Genomic DNA, 13,043 nt, shown 5'->3' with positions numbered 1-13,043 from the left:
GCTGTAGCTGCATATTCCAAAGTGGATTTGACATAGTCTATGTAAGATACAGATCTTCTTTGATTTTACGTGAGCAGTTCACAAAATTTCTCCTTACAAAACTTAATACAGAGTTTGCCTTTTTGCACGCATTGTCCACGTGCTGGTTAAAAGATAGCTTGGAGTCATTTGATACCCCCAGGTATTTGGCACACTCGACCATAGTGAGTTGTTTTCCATGAAGGATGTAATTAGCATGTATTGGGGTTTGTTTAAGAGTTATTGATATAACCATACATTTAACGATGTTGAAAGACATTTTCCACTTTTTCTCCCATAGTTCCAAAAGTTGCAGATCGTCTTGCAAGGCTCTAACATCTGTAAAACTGTCAATTCTCCTATATAGTATGTAGTCATCAGCATATAAGCAACAAATAGAACTTAATTCCTTCATTTATGTATATAAGAAATAACAGAGGACCTAGTACAGAGCCTTGTGGGACACCACTTAAAACATTACAGGGGGTGGAGGTGCATCCACCGCACACAACACTCTGTGTACATCCAGTCAGAAAAGATGTGATCCAGTTTAGTATATTACCTCTAACTCCATAATAGTTCAATTTTAGAAGGAAGTGATGGTGTGATGATTTGTCAAAAGCTTTACTGAAATCAAGTAAAATCATGTCTGTTTGGCTTTTTTGATTTAATTTGTAAGCTAGATCATGGATTGTTTGCAATAACTGTAACTCAGCAGAACGACGTTTCCGAAATCCAAATTGCATTCCTGACAAGATATTTTTTGATTCTATGTGTGACATGATATTGCTGTATATAATATGTTCCATGACTTTACTACATACGCTAGTAAGAGACACTGGCCGATAATTTGATGGATCCTTTCTGTTTCCTTTTTTGAACAGTGGGCAAACTAATGCTTTTTTCCATTCTGGTGGTACTGTACATTGATTTAAGGAGGCAGAAAAAAGTAGCTGGAGACAAGGAGATACCTCAGTTGCTAGAACTTTCAGTAATTTGGTAGGGATGCAGTCAGGACCTGAAGACTTGGTGGGATCGAGATCATTTAGTAAGGTGGTAATACCAGATAAATCAAATTCAACAAAAGGAATATCTTGATATGGACTATCTCCCATGTGTGGCAACTCTGAACCATCATCCCTAGTAAACACTGACGAAAATTGTTCATTAAGAATCTCAGATTTCATCTGATTGTCAGTATAGTTGGTGCCATTCTTGTGCAGTGCTCCCAAGCCACAATAATCTGTTCGTATTGATTTGATATGTCGAAACAGCCGTTTCTTCTTGCCATTTTGATTTGGGTCATATATGGTGTTAAACATGTATTTCCTAAATGCTCTTCGGCATTCCCTTTGCATGCATAGGCGGCGGAAAGGGGGGGGCTAGGGGGCTAAAGCCCCCTTCGGTCTGCTGAGGGGGGGCTAAGTCCCCCCTCAGAATGATATCACACCGAAATTATCTTTCGATAAAGATCGAGATACTCTAATAGAGCAGTCACTCTAATAAAGTAGTCAGTGTGTAGTGAGCTATGTAAGGATTTTTATGTAGTTTATTAGCTAGAAATGGTAGCTGGTGAGGTGGAAAATTCTTGTCAGTTGGTTGTGACCTTTTTTTTTTTTTTTTTTTTTTTTTTGGTCTCACCTTACCGAACTATAGAAATAAGTCTGGGTCAGCTCAGCGGAGCCCCCCCCTCATATCAACTACTTCCTCCGCCGCTGTTTGCATGGTCAATTTTCTTTATATAAGGCCTGTAACGATATATTTAGACCCACAAAAAGTGGACCCCGATACACTTTTTCTCTGACCCCTCTGAAATATTTTATTCCACTCTAGATGAGCATGTACTGTAACAGGGTCCAAATATTTCAACTTCCGATTCTCACCCTCGCTACAACCAACAAAACGACGACGCATAGTTAGTACAATTGATTTCCAAGGTATTTAGTACCATAGGCAGTCCTCTCTTATATACACTATCAGTTGTAGTGGAGCAAATATTTTACTTGAAATATTTAATTATCCTTTCAATATAAGGACACTCCAAAACAATTCTATGTTTTCCCGTCCACCAGGCTGAGGCATACCACTATTTGCATACGGGCGGGCAGTCCATTTACATTATTCCATTATTGCATGGATTGGCAGCTTTTCAACCCATTATTTACCTGGACACAACCATAGCAAACAGCTTAATAACATTTTAGCTTGCGCCACACATGTTTTGCGTAACATAAAGGTGGGGTCTAATCGACGGAACGGAAACGAGGCGGAACGGAATTAGGGGCTAAACCACGGAAACACGGAACGGAACAATTTTTAAAACGAAGCTTGTAGCTTACCATCGCTGAATATTTTATTAGCGGCATCTATGGTGATCAAAGCAGTGGATCGAAATAACAAAGGATCGATTGTGGGTTCAGTTGTCATTAGTAACGAAATGTTAATTGTGGGATTGTTTTCTTAGTAATGGTTTACCTCCTGATGTCAAGCAAGAAACTTCCAATCAATTAATACAAGACAAGGCAAGTCTTGTTACATTATGCATTAGTTGTTTCTGCTGAATGAGCTGATAATCACTATTGTGGTTTCATTTTTATTATAGCTGATGTTGCAATTAGAAAGAGGAAAAGCAGCTGGCCTAAGTTAAAAGGAGGTTATGAAACTAAGGAAATCTGTAAAGTGTGTGAGAAACAGATATGGAGCCATATCAATAATAGAATGTGACGATCAATGAAATGCAGAATTGAAACACTGAGTGCAGTAGACTAAGGATGACTTAAAAAATACTCTTGCCAAGATTTCTAGTTTCTACCACATGAGAAAATTTATAATGTAGCTATGACCTGAATCAAAACTACAAGTTCCAGTACCCCATCAACAGACACAACAAGGGGAGTTGTATTTTAGCAGCAACTTCTCATATGCTTTTATCAAAGAGTTCATATAGTACTAAGGGAGAGTGTCCTACTACCAATGTACCCTGTAGAAACACTTTTACTGGCGATAGTGAACTGTTGATAGTGTTGAGTAGTGTTGAACATGGGAAACCCTTGCACACTATAGACAAAGTTTTGATATTCTACCTCACCCAGTGGAGTGTACTCCTATTGGACACACTCTCTTACTACTTTATATTATGAACTCTTGCTTTTATAGATTAATCATTGTTTTCTGAGTGAACAACACAGGATGCATTAAAAAGCAAGTCAGCACTATTATTTTTGATAGAGTAACTATATTTATCAGAGGTATAAGGTCCATATAATGGGTTAAAAATGTGACATTAATTGTGACATTTCCTTACATTTACTATTGGGAAAAATGACCTTTCCTAGCCTTTAAGTGGTAAGGAAAGATACAAAAGATGGCTGAATCTTTTCAGGAAAGTTGTGGAAATATGATCATTCCTGACAAAAGGAAAGGTAAGGTAAGGTAATATTGTGGAAATCTGACATTTCCATACCTTTCCATAGTCTCTTAAAGGTAAGGAAATCAATTCTGTTTTTGTAGTGAGAACTTTTAGAACTGGCAGTAAACAAACAAAATTGTGGTATCCGTTGCTACTTCTTAGCCTTGGATTATTTTCTTCTTCAGATGCGGGCCGGAAATAGACTTTATTTGGAGGCCTGCAGGATTTTATCCTGGTCAATTATCATTTCTCTTCAGGGCTGCCTCTGCATGCTGACACTTTGTCCACTGCTATCAGTTTTCAGCATCGATTATTGCAAAGTGATGCAAAGTGCTTATTATGTAATTCCACCCCATCCCGCCCTACTACAGCACATGCTTTAAACAGTTGTCTCCTGTCAACAGAGTTATACTTACCATCACAATAAGGTGGTGCATATTCTTGCTACAAATTAAAGTACACTGAAATTTTTTCATTTCTTCAAGTGTATGCAGACGTACAGAACTTCCAAGCTAGCATTGCATATACAAAGGCGAATTAATTATAGTGAAAAAGATCAATCGATAGTTACTTCATATTATACAGATTTTTACAAAAATACAGTAATGTAAACAGTGGATACAAAGAAACAAAGCAAATAAATTGGCTAAATAATTTACATGAATGATGTAAGTGTGGTTAGATAGTAAATTGTATGGCTTTGTTGTTAGAGATAGACCAAAGCAATGTTTAGAATTGAAATCTAGAACTTCGTAAACATCTGATGGCAGAAAGCAGAAGGGAAAATATCGAGGGGTCCGTAATGCAGTGCTTAGATTTAAGATTTGAGAAATCTTAAGGAAGATTTAAGATTTTAACAGAGATTTGAAAAGATTTCAAGATTTGACATAAGATTTGAAATACTTTTAAATACTTAATTGTTTGTGCTTATTTTGCCTTCTCTAAGCCTCTTGTATCTGACAACCTCTTTTGCAATTGTACTTTATGTATCAAATATTTTATAAGGATGTATATTCAATTAAAACCATCATGTTAGCTATGTTTCCATGTACATTTTTTTACATTCATGCAGATAATTCTTGCTAGCTGATTAACAAGACTGCTTGTGTTCAGGAGCTGCATATAGTTATGCCCACTGTTTAAGTGTTTTATATTATTATCTTTGTGGTTGTAAAAAAAAAGAAGTTATATCAATGGTGGAATCAATTGCAACTTGAGCAAACTGGTATATTTAGCAGTTGATATCAAAGTTTAATTTGACCACACTAAAACTATCTCTTTTTCGATCTTTTATAGTCTACTTGAGTTGGCGCATGTTAAATAAAGTCTTATGGACTTTACAGATGTGAATTTTTAGCACTTTTGATATGTGTATATTTTATTATTATACTGAATCTGAAATGTAAATTATGTGTGCATGCCTGTAGTGAAGCATGCATTACAGTTCTGTGATATTAAATCGTGCATATAAAATTATGCATAATTATATAATTTTCTCTGATAAAATTGAATGCTTGAAACACATTTTGTGCAATTGTCATACACTCAGCTCAGCCACTCAGTGTAGCTAAATAAGGTGACATTAGAGCCATGGACATAAGTATCAACAGCTGTATATACATGATTAGTCACAGAAACATATAGTTCAAGTCAAAACTTCATTTAATATACACAGATGCATAATAAAAGTTCCTCAGTTATGAGCAATGAGTTCCTTATGATTGATTACAAGTTCTTTATGAGTTATTGCTTCTTAAACAAAACCAATCCTTCTTTTTAACCTCCTTAAAACACCCCCTTATGCACTCAGCATGGTACCATTTCTTGCAATTATCACAAGCAACCATCGCCTCTCCAGTATCTGGTCCTCTACGTATGCAATAAACATTTACAGGGATCCATGTTGATGCTCTCCCTAGCATGGTGGTAAAAACTTGAAAAGCAGTGAATTCACAGACTCTGGTGTGCAGCATGGTAGTAACATTTCTGGGTTACTTCTGTGTCTTTTCTCAATATATTTACTTATACTGTTTTCCTCATGCATCATCAGTTATGTCCATAGATGCTACTACTTCAAGCTCATCAAATCCTGCTGTTCTGATGAAACAATTCATGACTTAACTGGGTAATCATTTCTCCATCAGTGCAAGTATATCAACTTCTAAACCGGTAGATTGCTGCTCCATCTTCTGTTATCTTTCACTTTGAGTATATTCAATTATACCAGATGAGTAAAAGAAGTAGAATCTGTTCAACTATGTCACAGCGTGTGTGTGTATGGATGCCTTACTCGCTGGCATGATAGAGTTAAACATATTATTAGTGTGAATGTACGTAATTAATTTATTTTGCTATGAGTTTCCAATGTTTTGGGTTACATGCAGGCCACTGACACAGAATATCAGTAGTCCAAGATCCTCGGTATACTTATACCAATTCTCTTGTATTATATATACATATTGTCTTTGTGCACTGGGATGTGACTTAGTACTGCACATCATGATTCTACAGCTAAGCATTTCATGTGATGCATGGATGTTAATATTGGTGAGATCTTGCTGCATGGTAGCTAATCTAGAGGTGTTTGGACCTGGGGACGAGTTGAGGACTGATGTGCTCAAGGATGTGCTTAGTCATGGTATATAGTTATAGATAGCTAAATCCTTAGCTAAAGCAATGTATAGCAACATTGAGCAACATGCCAGAAACAGCATGAGCCCATAACAAACCTCAGTGATTTTGCATTAGCTATAGTGGTATGAATTTATTACAGACATGTGAGGGGTGAGATCCATTTTTCTTTATAAAATTTCAATCTTGGTGACTAGCTACGTACTTTAATACAGATTTTACTGACTTATATGTGGCCTTCTCAACCAAATTATTTAAGGATCAGTGAATATTACTGTGTAGATCAAACCTGCTACTCTTACTGTGACCCATATCACTGCATAGTTATAGTAGTGTACACTCACCTTAGGTACGAGGATCTGAGCCAGGGATCACACTGAAACTGAGCTAGTTTGACCAGGCCTGAGTTTGACACTCGATTTGTCCGGCGAAGTAGCTACAAATGCCTCCTCACTGAGCTCAAGAGATAGCTCAGTATCGATATAAACAAGGCGCTGCGAAGATGGTATAGCCACTCGGGCAATAAGGCTACGATAATTATCCCAATACTACGACCCAATAATCGACCAAGACAGGTGGAACACCTCGTGCAAGACAGCCGCATGACTATAATAAGCAAAGGAACTGTAGTAATATACTGGAATTTACGGACATGAAAAAATTGATTACCAAGAAGTGCAACACGTGTAGTCCTTTATTACCCGGGGATATGCTGCCCAAGTGTATCTAATGTTACAAGGGAGGCCAAGATTAGCTTGTTGTCATGTATCAGTGCTTCCTTAGACCCTAAGCTCCAAGAGCTAGGCGTGCATCTACATTAATTTTAGGGCAAGAATTTCTGCAATTTCAGGATTGTGATTATTCCATCCTATCTACAGCCAGGAAGCAACTCTCTTCATTACCTACTGCGAGATCATTGTATGTGACAGCTAAGACTCAGCTACTCAGTGAGGTTAAATCTACCTCTGAGGATCATCTTCAAACACTTTCTGTTCAGTGCAAGTTTGCGGACTCTGCCTAGCTTGAGACCTCTTGTCGAACTTGGAACCGATTACTATCCAGTATGCATCCTGGTCAGCTGTCATTTCTTTTGCGGGCGGCTTCTGACACTCTGCCAACTGCCATGAATTTGCGAAGGTGGAATATACAATGTCATGCAAAATGTGTACTTTGTGATTCCTCACGTCCGACTACTGCTCATGTCTTGGGGGGCTGCCCGGTTGCGTTATCTCAGGAAAGGTACACTTATCGACATGATTTAGTCATTCAGTCTTTGGTCGACAGTTTCATCAGGGTTTACATCGACTTGCCCTATATCCGGGTTTATGCTGACCTTCCTAACTTGCGAGCCAGTGAGTCACCCCCATCTACACTTCCACCTAATGTGATTGTGACCCCCTTTAGACCAGACATTTTTATCCATAATACCGTCACTTCTAGTATACTTTTATTTGAACTGACATGTCCATTGGACAGTGCCCACCATCTTGAGCAGGCTAGATCTCGCAAACAAAATAAGGCTGAATACCACCAAATTCTATCAGAGCTAGATCGGTTAAATGTTACCAACTTTTATGAGACTCTTGAGATCAGCGTTTTAGGTCACTTCCAGCAATTTTCAGTCACTAACACTTACAATGTACTACATTTTATTGATAAGGACATCAATATCACAAGGTCACTGGTTCGACGGATGCTGGATGATGCCTCGAAGGTTTGTATGACTGCATCCCAGAGGATTTTTATGGCAAGGGATTGCCGAGAGTGGTTGTGATAATATACTTGTAATTTAATATTTTGTTTTGTTTTGTAATTGTGGTTTTTGTTTGTAATTGTAATTACTTTTCTCCCTTGCCATGCCCACGTTGGTATCACTTGATCACCAGCCTTGTGGTCGCATGTGACCGAGGGTTACTGAATGTATATACATGTCTCATTTATTATGATGGTTTCAACAACAATTATTATTATTATTAATTAGCAAAGCCCACCAGGGGCAACACGCTAATGTTCAATACAATTACACACAATACCAACCAGATTGTTCTTAAAAGTGTCAATGTCAATCTTGTCAATATCAGAGATAGGTAGTTGGTTCCATTGAATAATTGTTCGTGGTAAGAAAGAGTATTTGTAAACATCAATTCTTGTTGGTAAGTGAAATAGCTTGAGGGAGTGGTTGGAACGAGTATATGATACTGGAACTGATAGAGGTATACAACGATCAGGTATGACTATTAACCTTCTCAAAATTTTAAATAGCAAAATAAGTCGAGTCATTGTCCTTCTGTCTTGGAGACTAGGCCATTCAAGGTATGTCAGCATATCTGTTATACTGTCGTGTTGTTGCTCACTAGATCTGAACCACGGTTTGTTTAGAACAAAACGAGCAGCCCGATGCTGGATCATTTCAAGTTTGTATATACTTGTATTGTGGTAGGGATCCCAGATGGCTGAACAATACTCAATGGATGGCAGTAATAGTTGTTTGTATAGGTGGTCTTTAATTTCTATTGGTGCAGTGTGCAAGGTCCTTTTTAGGAAGCCAAGAAGTTGGTTAGCCTTGCTGCAAATATAGTTGATATGGGGGTTCCAGGATAATCTGTGATGAAGATGGATATCTAGATAGTTATGTTCCAATACTGTATTGAGTGGGATGTTGGACATTTTGTATGTAAAGCTACTTTTGTTGTGATGTAATGTTATTTGTAAAATGTTACATTTAGGAAAATTGAACTCCATCAGCCAGTCGCTTGCCCATTTGGTTAAAGAATTTAGATCATTCTGCAGAATGTGATGGTCATTTGGTGTTGCTATAACTTTGTAGAGTAATATATCATCTGCAAACAGTCGTATTTCACTTTTGATGTTCATAGCAATGTCATTGATATAAATTAAGAACAGTACAGGTCCAAGTACAGACCCCTGAGGGACACCAGATGTCACTTCACAAATAGATGATTTGGAACCTTCCACTACAACTTGTTGTGTTCGACTGTGGAGAAATGATTTCAGCCAATGTAACATGTTTCCTCTAATTCCATAATATTCTAATTTGTATAGGAGTCTTGAATGTGCTACTTTATCGAATGCTTTGGAGAAGTCTAGTATTGCAGCATCAACTTGGTGGTTGTTGTCCATGTGTTTAGTAATATCATTAATGGTAATAAATAGTTGAGACTCACAGGAGTGTTTGGATCTGAAACCAAACTGGTTTTCTGATAGGATGTTTTGGTCTTCTAAATGCTTCATAATTTGGCTTACTAAAATATGTTCCATTGTTTTGCAGACTACAGATGTGAGTGAAATAGGACGATAGTTTCTTGGGTCAGATTTTGTGCCTTTTTTTAAATATTGGAGTAACATAGGCATGTTTCCATTCTGATGGAACAGTACCAGACTCTAATGATTGTTTAAAGATATGAGTTAATATAGGAGAGATTTCGGTTGCTGTAGTTTTCAGTACATATGGATGAATGGAATCTGGTCCAGGAGATTGGATGAATCACAGTTGGATATTAAGTTGTAGACTCCTTGCTCAGTAATCTCAAACATTGGCAAAGATGGAAATAGAGATGGACCTTTATCAGGGATGGTGGAGGTATCCTCAGTTGTAAATACAGATTTGAAATGTTGGTTTAAGATGTTGGCTTTATCGAATGGATCTGTCACGGTATGGCTACTTTGTGGATCTTTTAAAGTGCTAATGCCACAGTTTCCTTGTTTTCGAGTTTTTAAGTAATGCCACAATGACTTTTTATTGTTGGATGCTGAAATCAGGTTTGTTACATAAGATTTGTGTTGATGTTTAAGTTTATGATCCACCTCCTTCTGTAATGATTTATATTCTAACCAATCGTTTTCACGATGGTGGTGCCGGGCTCGGTTGTATACTCTTTGCTTTTTTCGTATTAATCGCTTTAAGGTAGTAGACATCCATGGTAAATGAGTCTTTGTGCTTAATACTTTGGTAGGAGTATGATCCTTAATGATTTGTTGTAGGTTTTGTACAAAGAACATCCAGTTTTCATCTAGGTTTTGAGGTGTAGAGTTATTTAACTCAAAGTAAATATGTGATAGTTCTGACAGTTTTTCGCTGATTGTATCCCAGTCAGCTGACTTGTAGAGGTAGATGGTTCGGGGATGTTGTTTAATCATACGTGTTGGAGTTTGGACAGATAATATGACTGCATCATGATCACTAAAACCAGGAAATGGCTCGCAAGATAACACAGAATCTGGGTGAGTGGTGAAGCATAAATCTAATGTATTATTACATCTAGTTGGAAAAGTGACTAGTTGAGACATCTGGGTGTCTTCAGCTAAAGTAATGAGTTTTTCACGGAAGTGACATGGCACATATGACTCTGTTAAAGTACCGTGCTCCCAGTCAATGCCTGGGCAGTTGAAGTCACCACCAAGAATGACTCGGATACGAGGGTATTTCTGTTTAATTGCATCTACAGAGGATTGCAAATCCTCAAGTACTGTGTTGGTTGAGTGGGGGGACAATAAAAAGAACCAATGATTACATCATTGTTCTTGCCAACATGAACATACGTCCACACAATTTCAATAGGTGAGTCAGTGTCTATTTGTGAGGAGTGAACAGTGTTCTTGACTGAAATAAATACACCGCCACCATAGTTGTTTCTGTCTTTCCTGTAAGTATGAAAGTTCTTTGGAAATATTTCTGAATTTTGAATAGTTTCAGTAAGGTGCGACTCTGTTCCTATAATAATGTCAATGTCATTGTTGATTAAAAAGGTCTCAAGCTGGACTTGTTTGTTCACAACACTACAAAAATTTGCAATAGATAGTTTTAAATCACTTAAAATTACTGTATTAGAGTTTGTAGAAGCAGGGAGTCAGGAGGACTCCATGCTTGTAGTGGGAGCATTGACAGTTGGTTGAACAGATTTTGACATGAACTCTAATTTATTACCATCTGTGCTTACTTTGCAGTGGAGCTTGTTGTTTACATACAGGGAATCATTTCTCATTTTAATATTTCTTCGCTCAGTGCCATTATCAATTAAAGATCTTCTTTCTTTGAGTAGTAGGCGTTCTTTTTGGCGTTCAAATGGAGTCAGGTCTGGTTTTATGTATACAGGAGCTCCTAGTTTGTTCTTTGAGCTTAAAATGTCAAGTGCCACATTGGAACGAAGGAATTTGATAAGTAAGGGTCTTGGACGCTGGCTTTTGTGATCATATTTTCCAAGACGATAGAGGTCTTTTATATCATTTGACTCAATTTCATTGTCAGCTTTGGACATAGCATCAATTACATTATCCAAGTCTTGCTTTGTATGGAGTTGGCGATTGGTTTTCTGAGGGCACTCAGGAATGCCATACACTACAACATTGAATTTTCTCTCAGCATTGTTCATGCTTTGGTTAAGGATTTCATGTGTTTCTTTAGCTGTAGTGTTTGAAGGAACAGATGTTTGAGACTTTGATGTCTGCTGTAACTGTTGAGTAGCATCTAACTTGTGCTTTAAATCAAAGAGACAGGTTTGGAGTTCAGTAATCGTTGACATTAAGTTCTCTATTTCGGCTTTGTGTGCTTGTAATTCACAGTACAGACAAAAGAATGTCTGATCTTCTCCAGCTTCACCAAGTACAGCAAGGGTCGCTGCTGATAAGCCCGCGCATCTGCGATGGATCCAGGCGTCACAATAGCCTTCACAGTAGATGGAATCGTCACCCTTTCTGTGCTTGGTCGGCTCTTTGATAGTTTCATCACATATAGGACAAGTAGTGTTTCTTTTAGGCTTTTTTCCACATTGATTAGAGCCTTCTTTGGACCTAGGACGCTTTAGAGATAATAATTTTGGACTCTGGGAGTTGAAATGGCATCTGACAACATTACTCTGCTCACAAAATGACGAGACAACTTCAAGGTTCGCTGTGAGAGTTGTAGCTTCTTTCTTCTCTAGTTTCACAACGAGTTTCACGATGAGCTTAAGGAGAGGAATAAAATCACTACGCATACCACAATCGAAAACATTTTACCGTGATTGTGGTAGCCAGCAGATTGCCAGATTTCACCGAGATTTTAAAGATTGCGAGAAACTGTCACGAAGATTGGAAAGATTTTCAAAGATTCTTTGGATTTGAACGGATTTTGCAGATTCTGCTAAGATTTTGAGATTTGAGAAGATTCTAGAGATTCAAATGGGGCTCGAAACCCCCGCAGGGTTAGATTTGAAGCATGGTGGACCCCTCGGAAAGTATATGCAGCACCTCACCCACCCCATTACAGCAGCATAACGTGTAGTGTACTATCGTATCGACGTGACGTAAAATGCCCACTAGCTACTTGCGTATCCTTAGGTCCACTGCAATGAAACAAATATTTTCGAGTTTCCTTTTGAGTAGGCGAATAAGGCAATATCCCGGCATTTATTGTTAGACCATCTTCACTAAGAATAAACCATTCAAAGTTTACGGAATTTTTAACAGTACGGAAAATATTTCACCGATGGTATTTATTTATCGATTTATTTTTAAACCCGGGCTTGATGGACTTCCCTTGGCTACCACCCCCAGCACAAAGAAAGGCACCAGCTGAACAACTGAACAAGACAGGAGAAAAGTAGAGTAACGCAGCCAGCATGTTACCCTGACAAGCGGGACTCCATTTGCACTAGATCCATTGGTGCTGGAGCGCTATAGTGTAAGCACCAATGGATGAACGTACACCTCGAATGCATTCAATAGCTGAACGGAGCAGAGAAAAACCAACACAACACTGAAGGCAACCCCTAACTACGGAATATTCATCACCCCACTTAGCCGATAGGAGGGAAGCCAGACGCTTGTAGAAAACTGTCAGTGTGGCCCCGTAAGCCAACCCACTGTTGTCGACATGACGATAGCTGTAAAAGCAACATGCTCAACATCACGAATTCTCTGGCCGTAAGCTCAACGCTTGATATTCTCATGCTTCTTAACGGTAGAAGTCAGGTATGAAGGTACCAAT

The sequence above is a fragment of the Dysidea avara genome, chromosome 1 (genome assembly GCF_963678975.1).
Source record: "Dysidea avara chromosome 1, odDysAvar1.4, whole genome shotgun sequence".
Taxonomy (NCBI): Eukaryota; Metazoa; Porifera; class Demospongiae; order Dictyoceratida; family Dysideidae; genus Dysidea; species Dysidea avara.
Note: the sequence above shows the minus strand (reverse complement) of the source record.